A 19052-nucleotide genomic window follows, 5' to 3' on the forward strand; every position below is an offset into this window, starting at 1 on the left:
ATAGAAATCAATCAGTGTTTGAGTCATTAATATCATTCTATTAATAGATCAGTGTGCTGAGAGTCACATTCGAGTCTTTACACAGAAACTGAGGTGATTAAGTGAAGAATCTTGTGATAAAAATGATAACAGGAACATTATAGTTATAATAAATAAGTACTTTGGATACTTAAGTACATTTGAAGGTAAAACATTTGTAATTTTACTCAAGTGAAAGTTTAAAGAGACACTTTTACTGGAGTCACATTTTACTGAGTGTCGCTACTTTTACTCAAATACATGGTTTGTGTTCTTCAGTATCAGTACACGCTGTACATCAACATTATAGCTTTACACCCCGTTGTTATCGGTACTTTTGTTCTTTTAATTAACACGTTTCCATACACAGGAGCCTAGAACTCATTTTTCTCTGCATAAAATCATTAGGAGCTCGGCGGTAATGAGTTGCTACTCTACGCTAAAGACTTTTCTCCAGAATCGAGAGTCAAAGCGTACAGCGCACAAATGAACGTGCAGAAACAAAAATGCTACTACCGTTGGAAAGGAATAAATTTGCTAACAAATAAATATTTTGAGAGTAGTAGTGGTAGCTCATTGGTTAAGATGTCGGACTTCAGCTCAGAAGGTCGTGAATTCAAATCACACCACCACTATGCTGCCACTGTTGGGCCCTTGAGCAAGGCCCTTAAAACACTTAAGTCCGCTTAATGCTGGAAATGTAAATACGGTTATAATACGCTCAACTTTTCTGTGAAGATGTTCCACTGGGTTTTGTGGAAGTTTGAGGTTTCATTCAGTCAAAAGGTTGTTAGTAAATTCAGATAGTGATGTAGGTGAGAAGGTTCCTGGGGTGCAGTCAGCGTTCACATTCACCGCAAAGGGTTGGAGCTCTTAAGCAGGAGATCTTAATGGATCGAGCATGCTAGAACAGGTTTGGGTCTCCTAATTCAAGTGAAGGGAAAATTTCATGCAACAGCATCTAAAGACATTCTATACAATTGTGTGTCTCTGATATTGTGCTTGTTGTGCTTGTGGGTATTGTTTGGAGAAGAACCTCAAATGGGTGGAAAAGTAAAAAATAAAAAGATTGCTGATTACTTTACTGCATAACTGAGTTGTGTGTCATTGTGGAAAATGGGGTCAGTGGTAACACAAAGGTTAAGCCTCTGGATTACCAATCAAAAGATTGGGGGTTTGAGCCCCAACACCACTAATTAGTCAATGTTGGGCCCTTGAGCATGGCCCTTAATGCAATGACCCTGTGCTCTGAGCAGTGCTTCATAACAAGCTGGGATATGCAAAGAAATAGATGGATTCTGGTACCGATTCCCATATACATATGAACATACATACATATATATATATATATATATATATATATATATATATATATATATGGGATGTTACGGTACACATATTCATACCGAACTGTTTCGAACAAGACCTTCAGTACGGTGCACATACAATCCGAGTATCCTCAGAAACATAGTGTATCAAGTAGCAGACCGGAAGTTACTTTAGTCTCCGCCACATACTGTGAGCGCGGTGTGGCTACAGAATCGGTACCGGAACCACAATTTGTGTGCGAAATCTCTGCGACTTCCTGTCATCGCCAATGTTTTTTACGACAATGTAGCGATACAGATCCTTTTATGTACAGCTCCAAGTATTTCTGTTAAAATAGAGAAAATCTGTAATATTCCGCCTACCGAGGGAGGGAGTGAACGAAAGAACGAAGAATGAAGGATGGAAGAAATGAATCAAAACATAAAATATACAAAACATAAAATTGCTTGTCATTTTTTATTAAGGTCATTAATTATTATTAACAATAAACAATTGCGAACAGTTCAACATCAACAATTTACATTTATAAAACTCACCGGATAGTTTATTCATTTATTCGGTGAGTTTTATAAATGTAAACTGTTGATGTTGAACTGTTCGCAATTGTTTATTGTTAATAATAATTAATGACCTTAATAAAAAATGACAAGCAATTTTATGTTTTGTGTTCCCCCTAAAAAACGTACCAAATTGAACTTTGACCTAAAAACAGAGGTACGAACCGGCCGTGACTTTTGTGTACCTTTTATACCCCTATTATATATATTATACACTATATATATTGAGAATCTTCACTTCTGGTTTATCGCTGGATTTCTTTTCCCTCTAAAGTGAACCATTGAAGTATCATGTGCCCGAACATGTGCCCCACGCTTTCGGTGTTAATAACTGCCTCTAAACTCATTACAGAAAGTCTGCAAACCACAAAAAAATCTAATCTGTAAGCCGTAGTGCCGCAACCATCCTCCATCCGCCATCCCACGCACCAAATCACCATTTTTGGGCTCTGGGACGTCAAGTTCTGGTCCACTTAAGATAAAGTCTTAATAATTTGTAGAAATAATCCAAACTTAGTTTTATTGGTAATTAGCAGTGGCTGCCGTCCCAAGGCAGAGCGGAGGGGATCATTTGCTGCGGCAGATGTGAAAGCCTTAAGTAGGGCTGTTTGAAATCACACACACACACACACACACACACACACACACACACACACACACACACACACACACACACACACACACACACACAAACAGAGCTGTGCTAATTACACATTTTGCTGAAAGCTTAATTGAGTCATATGCGAACTCATTCTGCAGAGCCGTACGCTCGTCGCAAACGTTACCCTGTAAAATCATTGGAACAGGGACAGAGCCCTGCAAAAGCAAGATAACAAAACGTTAGCATATATCGTCTGGTGTGTGTGTGTGTGTGTGTGTGTGTGTGTGTGTGTGTGTGTGTGCCTATAGTTGCTTATACATTGTGGTTTTATCACAGAAAGCCTTGTTCACCTCACACACACTGCTGTGCAGGCGGTGCAAACACACCATAATGAGCCAGCAAATTGAGAGCTCTGTGTTTAATGTGAAATCGATGAACTGAAGGGTCGCATCATTTGTCAGTCCTCGCACGGCCTAATTAACACACCGTACCCGTGGAAATAAGCACAGAGACAAGATCAGGGAAATGGTAACTGGCTTTTACCCGGAAAAGAAAAAACAATTTTTTTTAAACATTGTTCAGTTCCTATGAAATGGGAAATGATGCCGTGTGTTGACGCACTTCCTTTTAAAACAGGAAGTCGGTGTGTTAAAACTCGTAGCTGATTTACAGAATAGGAAATAATCACCTGAGATATCCAGCACCACTACTGCCTTCTTTCTTTCTTTCTTTCTTTCTTTCTTTCTTTCTTTCTTTCTTTCTTTCTTTCTTTCTTTCTTTCTTTCTTTCTTTCTTTCTTTCTTTCTTTCTTTCTTTCTTTCTCACAATCGTCTAGACGCCTTACAGGGTCACCACTGAGAGACGTCTGACACGTCTGATGGCAGACAAAATAATATCACAGCCAAAACAACACTGATACCAATCAGCCGCTTCTGTAGAGCACAGCATATAGTATTGCCAAGCTGCCTCTCTTGGGCCCTTGAGCAAGGCCCTTAACCTTTAACATGTGACAAATAAAAAGCTCATTTCTTTACCTTTAGATAGATCGATCCAAAAGTATTGGAACAGCAAGGTTTTGGTTTTGAGATCAATGATTATTCATTTTCTCCCGCTTATCCGTAATTCGGGTCGCGGGGGCAGCAGTCTAAGCAGACCCCCGCCCTCGACTGCTGCCCAATCCTCACAGCACCGTCCCTTACGGTCCCTCCTGCAGGTGGTGAGCCCACGGGAAGGCGGCCCCACGTCACTCCGACGTCACGGACCTTGATATTTCCCTCGTAAGGGACCCCCGGAGCATAGAGGGTTAAGGTCCTTGCTCAAGGGCCCAAGAGTGGCAGCATGGCGATACCGGGGCTTGAACCCCAGACCTTCCGATCGGCAACCCAGCGCCTTAACCGCTGGAGTCACCACTTCCCCCTAATCAATGATTATGAGACCCTTATTTCTTGATAGTTACATGTTCACCTGTTAAACATCTTACAACTCATTTTGGAAGCAGGAAACACAACGTCAGGTGAGCAAAAGTATTGGCACAGACAGTTTTCATGTAATTAATCCACAGTGTTTAGATGCATATTTCTTGGCTGCAGGAACCCACAGACATCAGCGAACTGTTGATGGAAAGTGGTAGCACAGTGGATAAGATGCTGGAATTCTGATTTGAAGGTCATGGGTTCTAATCCAAGCATCACCATGCTGCCACTGCTGGGTCCTTGAACAAGACCCTCAACTGCTTTTCTGTATTACTGAGTTAACTAAGTTGCTCTGGGTAAGGGGGCGTCTGCCAAATGTCATATACGTACATTTTACTGATGCCTTTCCAGACTTGTAGCAGAACTTCTTTCAGTTATCATGTGTTTCTTTAGGAGCATTTTGAGATGTTGCTCAGTTTTGTGATGGTCTGTTTATTTTCCCACTTTTTTCAGTCTGGTTTTTTTTTGTATATTCTTGCTGCATAAAGTTCCAGTGGTGGACAATAATGAAGTAAATGTAATTTGTTACTGTATTTAAGTAGCTTATTCGCATATCTCTACTTTACTGAAGTGATTCAATTCGGGGGGAGATTTTTACATTTAGAGAAATCAGTCGTTTCTTTTTATTAATGAGGAAAAAAATGTAACTGGCACGCAGCGAGTCACCAATCAGGATCGAGCGCACGCTCTGTTTTACACGTGTTCTGATCAGCGCTTAGTGTATCTACTGATCACCAACATACAGTTCAGCATCAGTTCAACATCAAGCAGAACATTTAGAGAGGAATAAATGATGAAGAATCTCCAGACTCGAACTCACCACCACACACGTGGCTGCGATTTGCACAATTTATTTTGGTTTTTGTGTTCATGAATATTATAATAGAAATCAATCAGTGTTTGAGTCATTAATATCATTCTATTAATAGATCAGTGTGCTGAGAGTCACATTCGAGTCTTTACACAAAAACTGAGGTGATTAAGTAAAGAATCTTGGGATAAAAATGAAAACAGGAACATTATAGTTATAATAAATCACTACTTTGGATACTTTAGTAGATTTGAAGGTAAAAACTTTTGTATTTTTACTGGAGTCACATTTGACCCACTGTATTTCTACTTTAACTCAAATACATGGTTTTTGTTCGTCCACCACTATAAAGTTCCTCCCTCAAAGTTTTGGATGCATTTCTGGGCAAATTGTCAGACAGAATGTTTCTGCTGCTGCATCATCAATTCCATCATCAATAAAGATTAGTGAGTTCCTGAAGAAGCCACACACATTCAAAACATTCAAGCCTAAGCAGCATTTCACCACCATGATTAATCCAACAGCTTGTATGTTTTAGGATCATGAGCAGATCCTTTCTTTATCCTTTAAGCTCATGAGCTTTTGTGGCTCGTCTCAGTATTTCTCTGAGAATCTGGTCATTTTACTGCAGATGAGATGTTTACATCTAGAGGTATGGAGCTTTATTTTTCTGCTCTATTTAGAATTTGGGATCATGAAACAGTCAGTGTGGAGGTTGTTGGTGATGTTGGTCCCTGAGTGTTATTCTTGGGGTTTTCTTGACAGCTTTCAGCTCTTCAGCACATCTGTTTGTTAGTACACCGTTTTCAGATATTCCAACTTGCTGTTGATTTGTTCTATACCGAATACTCGTGCAATGGCTGTGATTAAATCTCTCTTTTATCATGACAGGCTTTCCTCTATGGACATCTTTCTGGTGAAACCCAGCGGACAAACTAACCGAGAGCAGAAATTCAGAGCTTTGCATTAGTGATGTTAAAATCGGATCATTTCAGTGACTCGGTTCTTTGAATCTCGTTCATCAAAAGGAATCTTTTTTTTGAGTCAGTTACTTCATTCCGTTCCTTCGATCAGAAATAAAATGTTACATGTTCAATAATCAGATCCTCCAACACGCCTACATACACCAACTTTAACTACAGTTCCAATAATGAAAATATCACAAAGGACAAATAGTTTTTTTTCACGTGACTCCCATAATTACTGTAACAATAAAGTCACCAAAAACTGATCTATTGCATTGTGTAGCGCTTTTGGAAGTCGCAGGATAAAAGAACTAACGACTCGGACCAGAGGACTCATGAGATGAACTGCTCAATTCTGTCCTGTACATAACCTATGGAGATTTTGCGATGCTTTGCTCGTGCGCGTTCGGTAGAAAATGACCATCTTTGAGACGACTCGTTCTTCCGAGTCACGTTAAAGACTCGTTAAAAATGAATCAATCGTATCGTTCAAATGAATCGACTCATCACTACTATACATTATTTACATAATTTTACAGGACACATCTAAGAAAAAAACCCCTCAAATGTTCCACTATTTTTGATCAAATAAAAACTGGGAGTGAGTTTGTATATTCTTGTGTGTTTCAGGAAATATTTTAATGCCCCCCAGTTCAGTGGTGCTGCTGTTTGCAGTGAGGGCGGGGATTTTGACTAGAAGCTTCAACATAGAAATGAGGTGTGATGTCGCTCTCCGGCACACGCCTGGAATTTGTGAAACGTCCCGTCAAACACCACAGAATCCCCCCGAGTCTCGGCGTGAGTCTTTAGCTCCCAGTCGTCACAGCGTGAGACAAGATTCAAGGTGAGACACGAGGGGAAATAAAACTCTCTCAGCCTGTCACATGAGCAGCTCCTTCATCTAACATGGCATATGTGTGGGTGCGAGCGAGAGAATAATAGAGAGAGAGAACAATCAGTGAAAAATTCCAAAGTTTTGGTTATCTCTGTAACACGTGTGTGTGTGTGTGTGTGTGTGTGTGTGTGTGTGTGCACATGGTGGGGTGTATGAGGAAGGTTAGAGACTGATGCAGCTTGTTTGGATATGAAAGGTAAAGCTGGGCAAGGTCTGTTAGAGGAGAGCGGCGAGAAAGATTAATTAAGACGGCTTTAGTTAATCTGCAGCTCTGGGCTGCGGGCGAATTCCACTTTCCTCAACACAGAGAACATTTCAACAATAACCTTGAAATTTTCTGCGGAAAAAAAATAACAGGCGATGACATTTCCACTGCGCAAGCACGATCACGAGCAAACTAACGACGGGAGGGAAAACGAATTGCTGTAAAAGTGCAGATGTAAAGGACGATATCACACACAGGTGTGTGGGGTTTTCATTTCTTTTTTTTTTTATAAGTTCTCCTCTAAATGAAAAAACTCCAGCAGAGCAAAACCTAATTAACAACCTCAAAATAATGACTTCAATATACATAATATAGTTTTGTGGAACTGTATCATTTTTATTTTTTTGTTGATAATTTGACTTTTGCTCATCACAGATGTCACATGTGTATCTGTTACTATCTGTTATAGTAAGTTTAAGAGTAAGAATTTAAATTATATTAGATATACTTGTTACGGCACTCGTCAAAGGTTTGGAGACACAGAGGTTCAGGTTTTTTTTTTATGTGACACACCTGGTTATTTAAATGACTCAATTTTCATCATACTTTTACCTCAGGCAGGTCAAGTCTTGGATAAAATCTATGTAACATTCCACTTGACAGGTTTCTGTATGTATTTGGAGAACATGGAAATATACATAATATACATGTAGGTTACATGGTGAAAGGAATCCTGAACCAACACGGCTCCCATTCCATTCTTCACCACCATGTGATTCCGTCTGGACTGTGCCGAGTGTTCGAAGTGACTTCACCGTACAACAAGACGGCGAGCCGAATCGCACGTCTGAGTTCTGCAAGTGTTATTGAGAGAGTCGTCTGGAGTGATCTGGATCTATCATCCCTCCCAGTTACCGCACCTGAATCCTATTGAACTGCTCTGGGATGAACAAGAAATCTGCATCTAGTGAAGAACATATCTGGAGAGTTTTACAAGCGACACGGCAAAGTACTTCAGCTGAACGTTTGGAGAAACGAACCTCGAGAATGTGTAAACAGTTCCTCAACCTAAGGCAGGATTTTTTTGTTTTTGAAACATCTGGACATACCGATTTTGCTGCGTGGACTGGATAGACGACTGGGTTAGAGCGTTTGCAAAACAGCAGGTCTTCTGGAGTATTCCTGGAATGCAGAGGGTTAGTACCTCTATAATAGGCTCCAAGGATGGACAACTCAGACAACAAACTCCTTGACGTGTCAGGGGTGATGGCTAACCCATCTGGTCCCACAGAAGAACTAGAGTAGCATAAACTACTTCAAACGTTCATGATGGCTCTGATAGAAAGGAGTCAGAACATACGAAGCATCACAGCTTGCTGTGTAGGGAACTGTAGCTGCAGCATGTTCAGAAGCCTATACTTAACCCTGTACACCACTCAAAGCTCCTTCTATGCACACATACGCATCATTTTCATCTTGGCCATCACTTACATGGGGAGGTGATGTTCTCCTGGAAAACCTTGGGTCTTGGCCTTCATGTGGATTATTGTAATGAACCACCTACCTAAACATTATTCCATACCAGGTTCCACCCCATCATGGTAACATTGTTGTAACATTGTTCCTAATGTCACTGTTCAGCAAAAGTGTTCAAAAAGTTCAAGGTGTTGATTTTGGCCTTAATCGGATTGAGCATCTACTAGATGTGCTGGACAAACAAGTGTGAAGAACTTAAAGGATCTGCTGCTAAAATCTTGGTGTGAGATACCACAGTATACAGATGAAGCTAACAATCTGATATTAATTATAATGATTAGCATGTAATCTATAATAGTATCATAAAAAGAGAGAGAGAGAGAGGGGGGGGGGGGAAATAGGGGGTGTCCATGATTTTATTTCCTCCTAAATTTATGTAGTCTGACTGCAAGAACAAAGATATCCATCCTGTCCTTAACATTGCCCACTTGGACAGTCTGATATATTATTATATCACTGTAAATGTAAACACACTCATTGGGTTGCCAGATTGGTTTCAATTGGTTCTGGATATCTGTAAATTGGAGTGGCTTTTTTTTTTCACCTTCACATGATTGTCAAATGAAACAAATGGGGTCAAATGCATAATCTGGCAACCTTGTCTCTTATTTTTACCCTGAATTGCTGCCAAATGAATCATCAACTTGTTTAATACTGATAATAAAAAAAAAGTATATATATATTTTTTTAGCAAACTCTACAGGACGGAGCTCTCTGTCTGTCTGTCTGTCTGTCTTTCTGTCTCTCGAACGGACAGGTTATTTTACAGCCTGGCAGTGAGAGGTCATCACCATGGCGACCTGCCCAAGCCCAGGATATGGTCATTAAAGCTAGTTCAATTCCGCAGATGGAGAAAAGGATGATGCAGCCACAGGAATGTTTTTTTTTTTTTTTTTTTTATGCAGTCGTTTCATTTCAGCCACAAGCTTCAATTTCTGTTAAGTGATCAAATCAGCACCGTTTCTCTCAAACACTCTCTTTTCCTGCCGTTCTCTTTTCACTCTGGGTCGTCAATCATCACGTCTTTGTGAGCTATGATGCTAATGTAGCTAGTGAGCAGTTTACCAGTGTCGTGGTTCAGGACACCAGAAAATTTCTTGCACGAGTTTATTTGTATCTGAATCTGAAGCTCAATCCAATTGTCCTGTCTTTTTGTCCTATTTTCCCTTATCTGTCCCGTCTTTTTGTGCCATCTCTTTCTCCAGCTGTCCCATCTTTCTCTCCCGTCTTTACAGCTGTCCCATATCTCTGTCCCATCTCTTTCTGCCACCGGCTCTCCAGTTGCCCCGTCTATCTGTTCCATCACTTCATCCACACACATTTTTTGTCCCATCTCATCATCCTTACTCTCTCCAGCTGTTTCATCTTTCTGCCTCATTGCTTTGTCCTATCTCTCTCTCAAACTGTCCCATCTTTCTCTCACATCTTTTTGTCCCCACTCTCTTCAGCTGTCCAATCTTTCTGCCCATCTCTCTCTGCTCACTCTCTCCATCTCTTCTGTCTTTCTGGCTTATCACTTTGTCCCCACTCTCTCCAGCTGCCTTATCTCTCTGTTCCGTCTCTCTAGTTTTGCCGTCTCTGCTGTTCAGTAATGGACTCTTAAATCCCGATAGACTTCAGATTCCACATGTTTTTGTTCAAATTTTAATTTCAAATGTATGAGGTTACATTTTACATTTATCCTGAATTATAAAAAATGATGTTATGATGCTACAGAAAGAAATGCAATATTGATAAAAAATAAATAAATAGAAATGATCAATTCTTGAAATGAAAATGTCGTCGCTGCAGATCTCAGCATTTAACTCACTTTTTTGTCGTAGACTCATTTTCCTCTCATTGTCTCCCCCCCATGTGTGGTGTGTACTGATGTGTACTGATGTGTACTGGTGTGTACTGGTGTGTACTGGTGTGTTTGAGGTGGTGCACTGGATGTGAGATGAGGTTCAGGTGTAGAGCAGGAACACGAGGCATCAGTAATTAACTGGAGCTCTGACAGCTGAGAGCAGGATCACGCACCGAAACCATCACCATCACTCTTCATCAGCGCTTCGACACGCAGACTGAGCTCAGTGGACTGCAGCGCTCATGAGCTGAGTGTGTGTGTGTGTGTGTGTGTGTGTGTGTGTGTGTGTGTGTGTTTGATCCCAGCCATCGTTAGCACTGCTAACACACCGCTTTTCCCACTTAACACTGATTGTTGTGTCCCATGTCTCTGGCTGTCCTCTCTTTTTAACTGTCCTGTTTTTCTGTCTCGTCTCTTCAGGAGTCCCAACTCTCTGTCTTTTTTCCGTCCAGTTTTTCTGCCCCTTTGCTCTGTTCCATCTCTTTACGGCTGTCCCGTCTTTCCATCCCATCCCTCAGTCCTGTTTCTCTCTGGTTGTCCAGTCTTTCTGTTTCATCTGTGTCCTGTCTTTCCAACAATCGTTCCTTTATTGTCTCATCTTTCTGTTCTGTCTCATCTTTCTGTTCTGTCTCTTTGCCTCAACTCTCTGGCTGTCCTGTCTTACTGTCCTGTTTCTCTGTCCCATCACTCCAGCTGTCTTTCTGTCCTGTCTTTTTTCCTCATCGCTCCGATTGTCTCATCTTTCTGTCCTGTTTATCTGTCTTATCTCTCATCTTTCAACTTTAAGATTCTTTATCTATAAAAACTTCACTAAAAACAATATTGAGCAATTATTCTGCACTGAAACACTGAAGCTAATCTCACCCATAAATGTTTAATCTCACACTTGTGTTTAATCTCACACCAGTGTTTAGTCTCAAACCTGAATGTTTAATCTTACATCTAAGTGTTTACACTCGCACCAGTGTGTAATTTCATACCTTACTGTTTAGTCTCACAGCTCAGTGTTTAATCGCATGTCCGAGTGTTTAATCTCACACCTTAGTGTTAAAATTTACACCTCAGTGTTTAATCTCAGGTATGAGTGTTTAATATCACATTTGAGTGTTTAATCTCATACCTTAGTGTTTTAACTCACACCTAAGTCTTTAATCTAATGTCTGAGTGTTTAATCTGTTGCCCGAGTGTTTAATCTGTTGCCCGAGTGTTTATCACATCAGAGTGTTTAACCTCACACTTGAGTGTTTATTCTCATGTCAGAGTGTTTAAAGTCATATCAGAGTGTTTTATCTCACACAAAAGTGTTTAATCTCAGACCTGACTACTTAATCTCACACAAAAGGGTTCAATCTCACACCAGTGTTCAACCTCACACTTGAGTGTTTAATCTCACAAAAGTGTTTAATCTCGCACAAGTGTTTAATCTCGCACAAGTGTTTAATCTCATACCTGTGTTTAATCACACACTAGAATGTTTAATCTCACACCAGTGTTTAAAAGGGGCAGATTTTCACTTCTTACTTTAATTCCTTCAGTTTGTTTGAGTCAGTTCCCAAAATATCAAAATAATCACCACTTTCTCCACCGAATACAGTCTCCTCTCTTCCTCTCTTCCTGCCTGCCTGTTTGGACTGCTGACACAATGTTATGATGATGATGAAGATGATGATGATGATGATGATGATGCTATAATGACAATTGGCATGAAGAGTTTTGCTTTCAAGTCTCTTTTAGTTGAAAACAGACCTCATGATGAAACTATAATGAACACATCCAGGGTCAGGATGAGGTTCCCTTTTGAGCCTGGTTCCTCTCAAAGTTTCTTCCTCCTCTCATCTCAGGAGGTTTTTCTCTCGTCCCTGACTCCTCTGGTTTGCTCATTATGGACTAAATTGATTGATTTTGTGTTTTATAAATGTTACAATTTTACTCTTTTTTTATTTCTGTAAATCAGCTATGTGACAATATCCACTGTTCAAAGCTCGAATCAAAAAATCAATTAATAGATAATGATAATGATAATGATGATGATCTCCATATCTGATTTTACCGTTTATCCTGAACACCACTTCTCCCCTCTAAGTGCAGTGTGTCTTTACATTCTGATTCAAAATCCCTCTGTCTGCATTAACACTGTGGGATGGCTTCCATTTTTGTCATTTTTTTACTCATATCGTGTCAGAGATGTTTTTTTTCTACTTTAATCACAAGAGATACACACTCCTGGGAAATAGAAAAAAATGTGCCGAACCCCAAATGACAAAATCTTAAGCATCATCTTTTTAAAACCAAAGTGAAAAGCCTAGGTGTGTAAAGCTTTCCAAAAATATCTTTGTTTTGAGTGATTGCCATTATTTGTTTATGTGCCACACCCAGTGGAGCTCATCGAGGTCCTGAGAACAAGCCAAGACATGGAACCAGGAGAGATCTACAGAGTTTGTTTAATTCCTGCAAATTTCCTGACTACATTTTTTTTTGTTAAGGACATTAAACCATACTATACTTAATTATACTATAATACAGTGCATCCGGAAAGTATTCACAGCGCTTCACTTTTTCCACATTCTGCTATGTTTTTTGCAGCTTTATTCCAAAATGCATTAAATGTATTATTTTCCTCAAAATTCTACAAACAAAACCCCATAATGACAACGTGAAGGAATTTTGTTTGAAATCTTTGCAAATTTATTAAAAATAAAAAAGTAAAAATATAGCTGCAAGCAGCGAGCAAGCAAACGCTCGCTCGTTTGTGTATCGCTATACGGTGCCTCCCAGAAAACAATGCACGGTGGGCAAGTGCATCAAGTGGGTAAATATCAGTGGACTGTTTTATGTTGTTACTGACCCATTTGGGGACTGTAGGTAAAAGAAACCCCATATTTTAGACAAACGGGGGCGCTAGTGAGCCACTTAAGAGACACACCGTTGTCCGACCTTTTTGTCCACACTTAACAGCCGACAAATGTGATGTACGTGTTAAATTTAAAGTTAATCTAAGCACGCCTTGACGCGTTGCCATGGGAACAGCATTCAAGATATCAAAAATCCCTTCACAATTTATCATCTACAATGTCTGTTATCATCATGTTGACCACGTTTGGTGTCAATCGCATAAAAATCCTGGGAGGAGTATTTAAAAGTTCACAACATGCAACTGTCAAAAAATCCACCTTTTGTGACTGACACACTTCCTGGCGCGTGTTGGTGGCGCTATGTCCGAGATTCACAATAGGCACATTGATGCGATTGGAATCCTTGGCCGAACATACACACCGCGTGTCGTCCGAATAAGACATTTATTGCTTTAGATATTAAACACTTCCTGTTCTCCGAATTCGCCATAAATTTGTCGCCTCGCCATGGCAGCACCGTTCGAGATATCAAAAATCCATTCGCAATTTAGCAAGTGCCATGTCTCGGCATCATGATCACCATGTTTGATGTCAATCGCATGAATTCCCTAGGAGGAGTATTTAAAAGTTCACCGCATGCATTTATAAAACAAACCAAAATGGCTGACTTCCTGTTGGGCAGAGCTAATATTTTTGAGGGCGAAAGTTGTTCGGGTCGATGAGATCTATTATTATAATAGATGAGAGATATATAATATAATATATGAGATCATAATTGCCCGATCCATGCACCAATGTTTGTTTTTGCATTAAAGGGGGCGCTACAGAGCCCCCCTGCCACACCCGTGTTTCAGCCTTTGCCCGGGCCTAGTAACAAACGACTCTGATGTGTGTGCCAAATTTCAAGAGTTTTCGAGCATGGTAAGGGACCCCAATTGGCCAATGTGTGTAAAAAAAAATAAATACTCCTCGGTGCTCGGGCCCTAAAAATATCCCATGTACATAAGTTTTCACATCCTTTGCCATGACACTCAAAATTGAGCTCAGGTGCCTCCTGCATCCTGCCTATGTTAGGCGCCGCCCGAGTGGCAGCCTGTTGCAGCAGCTCTCGTTTAATTTTCCGCCACTTTGCGTTTTTCTTTTTGAGTGTTATGTGCGTGTGAATGTGAACTGCACTACAAACATCAACTAAGACACTGAGTTTGTTCTGCTTCATCCACTTATTTGGATTTTATTCACAGTCATGTCTGGAAACTCTGTTTACAGCCGTGATCCAATTGTTTACACATTCTGCAACATGCTAAGAAGGAAGAGATGGGAAAACTGAGCTGGTGCTTTGTTTCAGACCATAAGGAGATGCTACAGACCAACTATCCCACCCATCGTCATGGGGAATGTGAGCTCTTTATTCAACAAGATGAACAAGCTAGTAGGTCTTACCCGGCATGAGATTGAATTCCGGGAGGGTAGCATCATGCTGTTCATGGAGTCATGGCTCTGTAACGATGGAAAACGGTAAGAGAAAGTGAGGAGGGCTGCCAGCTTTTGTGAATAATAGATGGTGTAAACCTGGTCACATCACGATTGAAGAGCAAATCTTCTGTAAGGATATTAAGCTGTTAGCCGCTAGCAGGAGGCCGTACTATCTGCCCAGGGGATTCTCGAATGTTATTGCGATAGCTGCGTATAATATGATCGGCATACGATGTCCTGCATTCTGTTGTTAACAGACTGTTAACACAGAGCCCAAATGCCTTCTCATTATCTCTGGAGATTTCAATCATGCCCCTCCATCCTCCACTCTGCCCACATTCACCCAGTATGTTTCATGCTACACCAGAGACAATAAAACACTGGATTTATTTTATGCCAATTCAAATGAGGCTTACACTTTGGCACCCCTCCCCTCGTTGGTAAAATCAGATCATAACCTGGTTCATCTCCTACCTGTGTACAAACCCCTTGTATGCAGGCAACCAGCTGCCTCCCGCACAGTGAGGACATGGTCTGATAAAACCAGTGAGGCTCTGAAAGACTGTTTTGACACAAACATGTGGGAGGAATTGTGCAATCCACATGGGGAGGATATTGACAATCTAACAGACTGTATTACTGACTACATCAACTTCCGTGTGGAGAACACTGCACCCGCCAGGACTGTTTGGTGTTTTCCCAATAACAAGCCATGGATCAACCCTGATAAAAAATACTCTCCTTAAAGAGAGGAGGGTTTTTAAATCAGGAAACAAGGAAGATCTGGGAACTGTCCAGAAAGAACTGAGAAAGAAGATCAGGGAAGGAAAAGTATGCTATAGGAGAAAGATGGAATACTAGCTGCAGCGGAACAACGTCAGCAAAGTGTGGAAAGTGCTCCCCACCCCTGCCCCCACTTAGTCCCCCTGCTGCAACCCCCCTTCTCTGCTCCCACACATGCTCCAGCCCCACCTCTCTCTGCCCTGCTATCAGCTCACACCCTACCCATAACACACCTAACCTTTCACCCCTACCAATTCTCTCCAGCCCCCACTCTAACCACTACATACTGCCCCTCACAGAAGCCCACATTAGAATGGAGCTCAGGAAAAACAAAGCGAGGAATTCTGCAGGCCCAGACAGCATCAGCTCCAGGCTTCTTAAGACCTGTGCAGACCAGCTGTGTGCGGCAATGTTGTTGTATATGTTTGGTCTAAACCTGAAGCTGTGAAAGTGCCACAGCTGTGCAAGACATCCTGCATGGTACCTGCACCAAAAAGTTTTGGGGAATACAGACCAGTAGCATTGACGTTGCATCTGATGAAGACATTGGAGAGGCTGGTCTCTCCAATCTCTGGTGAGCCCATCAATGGATCCACTTCAGTTTGCCTACCAGCCTGGCATTGGAGTGGAAGATGCCATAATTTTCCTCCCTAATAGGGCTCTTTTACACATAAAAAAGGCTGGGAGCACAGTGAGAGTTATGTTTTTTTACATCTCTAGTGCTTTTAACAACATCCAACCTGCAATTCTAAGGGGATAAGCTGGTGTACATAGGAGTGGAACATCATCTACAGTATATGCCTGGATACTGGATTACATAACAAACACAGTCTGACATGGTTGTCTGCAACACTGGAGCCCCACAGGAAATGGTTCTGGCTCGTTCATCTTCATCATCTACACTGCAGACTTCATGTATAGCTCAGCAACCTGTCACCTACAGAAGTTCTCTGATGACTCTGCCATCACAGATGATGATGACAGGGAGTACAGAGGACTGATCCAGAACTTTGTGGACTGGTGCCAACAGAGCTACCTCCAGATAAATGCGGGGAAAACCAAAGAACTGGTGGTGGATTTCCATGTCACAAACAAACTTCATTATCAGCAGTGAACATTCAGGGGAAGAACATTGTAAGAGTGGACATTTACAACTACCAGACTCTTTCTGCTGAGGAGACTAGGGTCTTTTGGAGTGCAGGGAGGGCTACTGAAGACCTTTTTTTACTCTGTGCTGGCCTCAGCCATCTTCTCTAGGGTGGTTTTCTGGTGCAGCAGCATCTCTACTGCAGATAGGCAGAGACTGGACAAGCTGATCAGGAAGGCCAGCTCAGTCCTGGGGATTCCCCTGGACACTGTACAGGAGGTGGAAGAAGGAGGATGGTGACTAAACTATCATCATTGCTGGAGAACGTCTCTCACCCACCGTATGAAACAGTTTCCTCTCTGAGCAGCTCCTTCAGTGACACACTGTTACATCCCAAGTGTCTGAAGGAGCGATACAGACTTTTTTTTCCCTGCTGCTATTCGACTTTGCAATCAGAGCTGCTCCCAGTATAATAATAATAATACACACTGTTATTTTGTTTTTAACTGTGCAATAATAACAAAGTTTTGTGCAATAACTACAATGAGACATGTAAACCATACATTATTACCAATGTGAAATATGTTTGAAAACGTAATTACTTTATTGGTGGTCTCTTTTTTTTTTTGTATGTAGTTCTCACAGTTAACAGTGCATCAGAGCAAAAACCAAGTAGTCCAAGTCATTGTCAGTAGACCTCTGAGACAGGATTGTATCATTGGTAATAATGTATGGTTTACATGTCTTATTGTAAACCATACATTAGAGTGGAGCTGCCTGGCCAAACTGACCGACCGGGAGAGAAGAGCCTTAGGAGGTGAACAAGAACCTGATGCTCACTCTGAAAGAGCTTCAGCATTTCTCTGTTGTGAGTGGAGAACCTTCCAGAAGAAAAACATCTCTGCTGCACTGCACCAATCACTCTGGCCAGACAGAAGCCACTCCTCAGTAAAAGGCACATGACGGCCCACCTGGAGTTTGCAAAAAGGCACCTTGAGGAGAATCAAAATTCTTGAACTCTTTTACCTGAATGCCAAGCGTCATGTCTGGAGGAAACCACCTGATGATGCATCTTCCAACAGGACAAAGACACTAAGCACACAGACAAGATAACAAAAGAAGAGGCTGTGCACCAACACTTCCCTTTCAAACTTATGGAGCTTGTGAGGTTCTGCAAAGAAGAATGTGGGAAACTGCCCAAAAGCTTGTAGCATCAAACTCCAAAATACATGAGGCTGTAATTGGTGCCAAAGAAGCTTCAACAAAGTATTGAGCAAAAGCTGTGAATACTAATGTGCATGCGATTTGTTTTTTAATAAATTTACAAAGATTTTAAACAAACTTCTTTCACGTTGTCATTATGGGAATTTGTTTGTAGAATTTTAGAAAATAATGAATTTGTATCCATTTTGGAATAAAGCTGTAACATTACAAAATGTGGAATAAGTAAATCCATGTAAATATTTTCCGGATGCACTGTGTATATTATATATATTTAAATCTCATGCTTATTTATGCAGATATTCATATTTCATGTTTTTTTTTTTTTTCCTCAGTCCCTGCTTTTGAGGGCCATTAATTGGACGAGTTCATCATATGGCTGTGTAAATGTCAGGTACAGTGATAGTGATGAATCATGAGCGGGGTGTCTCAGAATCGTGTCTCCTGATACGCTAACAATCACAATGAGAAGCTGCTGAGGAGGACATTAAATAAGTTCATGTTAAAGTGTTGAGCTGAGAAAGATGTGACATGATTATACAGAGTGTGTTAACGAGTTAATGAAGGCAGCTGTATGCTGAAGGCTTAGGGGGGTGTGTGTGTGTGTGTGTGTGTGTGTGTGTGTGTGTGTGTGTGTGTGTGTGTGATGTTCCAGCGCTATCCTCACTCAGCAGGTGGAAGCTATCAGCACGTCAACACCTCCATAATCCCATTACAAAGATGTGGCTTGTGCTGAGGCTGAGGTGTTGGAAGAACAGCCGCCAGAAATGTGACGAAAGGGAACAAAAGCGTTCGCTGTGACTTTCAGGACTCTGTGTCGAGGAGCTGAATTCTGGAATCTGATTGTTTAGAAGGTATTGGTTATTTTACGATTCACAAAACACAGCTTTATATCAATACGTTTTGATTTCTACTTCTGGAGGAATCAAAGCAACGTCCGTTAGACGGCACATCAGAATGGGAAAAAAAAACTCAGGTTTTCATGACGACCAGTAAAGTGTTTCGCAATTTCCATGGCAGCAGAAGGAACGTGAGCTCTGTTAGCATCTCAGATGCCGGCTTGCAGGTATTGTGTTTGGTGTCATTCGCTCCGTTTCAGATTATAAACTTCGTCCTTACGTGTAAAAGCGTTCGTTTTGGATCTTTTGGTACTTTTGGTAGGTTTGAAAGCTACACAAGAGTTTTTTTTTTGCAGTACATTAGTGCTGAATGAACATAGGATGCTCACAGCAGCCATTTGGATTTAGCAGAACGTACAGTATCCCCTCTGTCCTCAGTGCTTTCACTTCTTCACTTTGACAGTATGTTAAAACAGATCTAAACCTGAGTTTTGAAGCACCAGATATGAGCTCGATGGAGAATGATGGGCTGGGAATAGTCTTTTGAAGGTTTGGTATAGAA

At 41.1% G+C, this 19052-nt stretch overlaps 2 protein-coding genes across 5 annotated transcripts in view; one reads left to right on the forward strand and one right to left on the reverse strand.

Annotated features, from left to right (window-relative positions):
* Positions 1-19052, forward strand: part of LOC310723321 (uncharacterized protein) — a 487719-nt gene that overhangs the window by 120302 nt on the left and 348365 nt on the right. The gene's annotated exons all lie outside the window — the stretch shown is intronic.
* The window catches only part of nxph2a (neurexophilin 2a), a 33497-nt gene that overhangs the window by 3985 nt on the left and 10460 nt on the right, over positions 1-19052 (reverse strand). The window lies entirely within an intron of this gene.

Source organism: Silurus aristotelis (genome assembly GCF_946808225.1).
Source record: "Silurus aristotelis genome assembly, chromosome: 3".
Taxonomy (NCBI): Eukaryota; Metazoa; Chordata; class Actinopteri; order Siluriformes; family Siluridae; genus Silurus; species Silurus aristotelis.